The sequence below is a fragment of the Culex quinquefasciatus genome, chromosome 1 (genome assembly GCF_015732765.1).
Source record: "Culex quinquefasciatus strain JHB chromosome 1, VPISU_Cqui_1.0_pri_paternal, whole genome shotgun sequence".
Taxonomy (NCBI): domain Eukaryota; kingdom Metazoa; phylum Arthropoda; class Insecta; order Diptera; family Culicidae; genus Culex; species Culex quinquefasciatus.
The window spans coordinates 97,328,009-97,334,008 of record NC_051861.1 but is presented as its reverse complement, the minus strand read 5'-3'; positions in this window follow the sequence as shown (position 1 = coordinate 97,334,008).

The following is a 6,000-nucleotide window of genomic DNA, read 5'->3' as shown; positions in this document are numbered from 1 at the left end:
AAATGGCTTATATAAGCGTAGGATAACATGTCTACAAAATTTCATTGAAATCGGAGAGGGTCGGGTACAACCGATTCCCTATTTGACATGGAATTGCTCATTGACATTTTCAGAATCAATTAGCAAACTGAAACAAATTTTAAAATGTCAAATATCTAGCGCAAGAAAACAAATTTTAAAATGTAAAATATCTATACGAATACACTTGGATTGTTGTCTGAACATGTACAGAAAGACACTAAATTTGAATTTTAATCAGTTTTTACTGTTCTTACTTGAGGAATTTGATTGTAATTGATTTTGTTAATTTATGGATGAGCAAACAATTATTTATTTTTTTAAAACAATTTTTTCTGTAAAAAAGTTTCGCCGGAAAAAAAGGTAACAAAAGCAAATTGATCATGAGCATGAGCATGAGCATGGTTACAAAAGCAAATTGATCATACTTAAAATGAAGATTGCTGCAAATATTTTTAAACATTAAAAAAATCCCAAAATGAGTCCAGCAATCAGGAAGTAAATCTTTTTTTCATAATTTTGAAATTCAAGGAATAACTTTAAAATATTTTGTTAAGTTTTTGAGTAAAGGTAAACAACCACGCAAAAGTGTATTTTTTTTTTTTTGGTTAAGAAGATTTGCATCCACATTTCGCTTCAATAAATTTTATCATGCCCCATTGATTTTTATTGTTTTTTTTTTTTCTTTGTGTTGTGGAATCAAGCTTTAAGAAACTTGCAACGAACAATTAAATTTGAATGTTTTTGAAAAGTAAATAATATCAAGGTAGGTATTTTTTTTCAATTTCAAACAAATAAAAATAAATCAACACCAATTTTTGAAAGTTATTTTGTGTTTCTTTCTTTAACCCTTTCAAGCCTGAATTCTGAAAAAAATTTTTTTTTGAGTTTATTATGTGAAAATGATTTTTATGCCCATACCAAAATTATAGGCTACTTTTGAAAAAATTCATTTTTGGGTCATAGGGTGTAATATGCCATTAGGGTGTAATATCAAATTCGATTTTCCAGCACAGCAATTTTTCAGTGCCTTTTGGGGTCCTAAACAACTTTCCAAAGTTTGGGAACGATTGGTTTAGTCTTCACTTTGCGCAAAGCGATTCAATTTTCCATATAAATTTGTATCGGAAAACATTTTTTTTGGATTTTGATATTTATAAAATCCATGTTTCACGCTGTACTTAAACCGAATTCAAATTCGGATGCTCTGGAAGGTGCTCTACAACTTTCCCGAAGAGAGTATGGTGCTAACTTGCTCCTAAAAAAGATACCCCGTGTTCAAAACTCATCCAAAACGTGTTTTTTGCTCGAAAATCACGTTTTAGACGAGTTTTGAGGACGCTGTACCTTCTTTCAGGGACAAGCTAGGACCATACTCTCTTCGGGAAAGTTGTAGAGCACCTTTCAGAGCATTTAAATATGAATCCGGTTTTAGCACAGCGTGAAACGTGGATTTTATAAATATCAAAATCCAAAAAAATGATGTTAAGGATCCCAAAAGGCAATGAAAAATTGATGTGCTGGAAAATCGATTTTGATATTACACCCTAATGACCCATCAGGCCTGAAAGGGTTAAATAAAAATATTTTTATCATACTTGTTACACTCTTTTATGTATTTAATATGAAAAATTTGTTTACTTTTTCATCTATTATCAAACATAACTTCCGGCCCGACATACACACCAAATTTTATAACTGAAAATTCAGTAATTTTCTTGAGGCAGTTTGACAGATCATTTGCTGAAGATTCAGAAATCGTGGCTGGTATTTCAGTTATCAAAATTTGATTTTGCTTGTTATTGAAAATGTTTCCAGTACTGCTATTTATTCATTTATTCCATCAATCGTCCAAACCTAAAAAAACAGCTGGTCGGCATCGAGGCATTTATTATTACCAATTTTCTTACCTTGGTTTCTAAAGATCACAATACAAAATCAAAAAACACATGTTTTGCAACATGTTTGAAGGAGGATTTTCTATCGGCAGCATTTAAACAATAAGTCATAACCCAAGTAACATTTTTAAACCAACTACCCAAGTAACAATTTAATTTTTTTTTCTTAAAGATAGATTCAAGTTATCTTAGCCAAAAAATATCAAAAAGCCAAACATTCTCCAGAACAACAATAAATCAGCGTTAAACCTGAGTTAAGAGCAAAGTGGACTATTTTAGGAGGTTATCAAGAGCGTTTATGCGGAGTAATTTAAAACTAAGCAACTTTGACGTTGATTTTTACAATACTCTGCAAATGCTCTTTATTGCTATTCTAAAACTTATTCTCAAGCTTCAACAATTTATAACAACATAGAAGAGATCTTCAAGACTGTAATAACTAATAACTTAAACTTATTTGCTCTCGTTGATGATAAAAAGGATTTGTCGAAGAAAACCCAGTTCTGAATTTTATTTCGTGAAATCCATTTAATCTTTTCGAAATTAATTCACAAATGGCCGATGAACTTAAGCTTACACCGATAATTATATTATAATAACCAAATAAATATAACTGTGACTTTACGCAGCCATTTTTATCGTAAAATTCTTGCCATAAAAATTTCACTGATCAATTTTCTTAGATGCCTCGAAAAATATGCATCGAAGGTATGAATCTTTCAAAATTACTATGATTTGTAATTTTAATGGAACAATTAATTCTACATCAGCCGAAAATTCAACATGGCTTCCGTTTTTGGGCGTTATTTTTCATGTTAATATGGCTGATCTCATCAAATCTATTCTCTCTTACTCAAAGCAGTTATTAGAGCTATGTTTCTTGAGAAGCTCTTGTTCAAGATTAAGTAAGAACATGTAGACTGCAGTAAGCTTTAATGCGGTTTTATCGCAGAGTAAAACGCGTAGTATTGCGACCGTAGCGCATGCACATATTTGTTTGCAGGAGGTAGATCCGAAAAAGATTTTTGGAAATGCTTTTTTGTCGTTGGATTGAAACAATGGCGTTAATTATTTTTCAAATCTTTTTATTTATTCATTGAACGGCCGCGATTTTTGAAGAAAACACTGATCTCGCACTTGAATCTAAATGTAAGGACGGGTACTGGACACGGATTCACCGGCAGGTTGGTGTTTTGCTCGCACCTTATTCGACAGCCTTGACGAGAGCCTTGGCCACTTTAACGGCAATTCAGCCTCGGCGCGTTCCACATCAGTAGAGGCCGACGAAAGTTTGCCCTGGGCGCCGGACAGGAGCTCGCGGCACGCACCGACATTCAGATCCTCAACCGGGTGGGCTTCTTCGGCCAGCTCCTGTCGAAAAAAAATCACAGGGGAAAAAACCGTTGAAATAACGAACATTTTTAGTCACAGTAATCAACACGAAACCAATAAAAACACTAGCACTCCGCGGGACATTTTTCTCCATTCTCGAAACGCCTAATTCTGGTCCGGATGCGTCGTGCCGATTTTGCGTGTCGGAGAGGTCACTAAACTGACTGACTGTACGAATATTCAGTGATTTGACAAATCAAGTTCAAAGACTCTTGAATTATGCTTTCATTAAACGGAGTAGTTTTAGTTCAGTTTTAAGGCAGTTTTGGCAATGTAAAATGGTCTTAAAAATAACCTCCCTGGGATAACTTCAAGTCAAACAACGAAGAGTGGCATAAAACTATGTGTCATGCTTCTAAAGTGCTCTTGAAGATACTTTTAAGAGATTTCTATCGTAAATCTTTAAAGTTTTGTTCAATATCATTACAACACCGAGTAGCAAATTTTAAATCTTTTATAAAACCTGCTTAGAAGTAGAAGCATTTTGCTTGTTACTTGGGTAGCCACCACCAAGTTTTATTGAGGTTATATGGTAGCATCTTGATTGCTTAATAGTTTTATTTGGGCATTCACCGCAACCAACCAGCAAGAGTTAATTAATAGATTCTAACTGGGTTTTCTGCCAAGGACATAAAACCGGGTGGAAATAAAAGCCGACTGGCTTTCAATAAGGTTTTATGAAAATTTTAATAGAGGCTTGAAAACCAGATGGCAATGCCATGTCAAACGATTTTATCGCATGCTTTGTTAAAACCTAGGGTGTTGTAGCTGTCAAGTGCCATTAGGCATGTAAAAAGCTCACTTAAAACCATAAGCTCCTAAAAGAGCATTTATCGCGGCCAAATAGCAGTGCATAAATATGGCGCTAAACGCGTGCTCTGATTGAATATGATTGACCGCCATCTTGATTGAAAAAATAGAAAATTGAAAAATTTGATTTAAATTTGATGAAAACACACATTTATGCTGAATTTCTGGTATGATTAGTATAGTGATAGATGTTTAAAAATATTTTGAACATTTTTTCAAAGAATTGCAATAAAATATTTTTTTAACATTTAAAATATTGATTTTTGATGAAGCGAGTTGAATTTTTTGGCTCTATCTCCCCTACACTTATCAATTCAATTTCAACCGCAGCTGAATTTGAGCCATCAATTGCAAGAAATAAGCTTTAAAATTATTTGAATTACCACTAAAATCTTTTATTTATCATCGCCATTTTTGACAACCATCTCCATAATTTCATTTGGCTAGACGAAGACTTATTTTTGCCAAAATAAAACCTGTTTGACATAAGACGTTAGAAGACGTATGAATTGTCATTTTTCCATAACTCCTGACTAGGTTTTAACAAAGGTTTTATCAAGGCTTTGAATATGTTGTTAGGATTCCGTTGTAAAGCCTTGAACTCCTATGTAGGTTTTATAAATAGGCCGTAACAACCTTTTGCGGAGGTCCAATTCAGATAATTTAATAAATCCACTAAAAAGATGATTTTCAATCACTCCTGAAAGTTTCATGAAGATATTTCATGATTAAACTGAGTAAGAGACGATTTACGTTCAAAATTTTGCCATGCGCAAAGCAAACTGGCGAACTTTGTGAGCGTTTTTCTCTGAACTCCGAGTTGATTTACGGGTGCCACGATATCTCGAGATGGGATGGACCAAATTGGCTGAAATTTGGGGTGAAGACTCTTAAGACATATTCCGTGTGCATGACGAAGCCCAATTTTGAAGTTTTGCTTTTTTAAAAAAATACAAAAATCTTAAACTGGCGATTTTTTATATGAAAAACATAAACATATTTTTTTCTTTTTTTCAAACAATTTTTTTGAAAATCGGGCTTCGTCATGCACACAGGACCGATTTAACGAGGCTTCACCAAAATTTTCAGCCGATTTGGTCAAAGCAGTGTGGAAACTGCTAACTTAAAATGGCTATATCTCAGCAATGAAACAACCAAATAACTTCAAATTTATTTTGATATTAGTTGAAAATGTGTATTTTAATGCCCTTAAAACATAATTAAACAAAAGTTTAAGTGTGTGCCCAAACCAACCTCTTACATTTTTGTCGATTTACATGTATGTAACCCCTTAAGTGGAGTTTATCAAGGTTTTGGGGAGTTTGTTACGACTAAGGAGTTTTAATGTTGGTTTTGGCTGATAGGTTTTATAGCGGTTGTGACAGCTTTGATTGAGCCTAAAATGTTACTTGAGAAGTGAAATTTCAGTTTGACAGATATGCAGTTAATGATTTTTCAGCAATGTTTTTGTTCGTTACCGAATTTCAGAAAAAATGATGATTACTGAATCGCATTCAGTAAATAATTATACTGAAATGGCAATCCAAAATTTGCTGTGTAGCTTCAGAAAAATCAGATCCTGCCCGCAGGGCCAAAAGGTTGGGCACCCCTGCTTTAAACAATGTATGTTATTACAAATTTTCATGGAATTTTCCTGTTATTATCAGAAGCTAATTGAATTGAAACAGTTTCGCAGAAATTATTACAATACCCCGTTTAATTGGCCTGATCAAATGCATCACATTAAATTCTTCGAAAATCCCTATGGTCTGCATTTCCAACAACTGCTCTCGACAATCCACAACACATGTTCATTACAGTCGATTCGTAGAACTAGACCGATATTTCCTCGAATCGCGCCGTGTTGATTGATGTTTTTCCG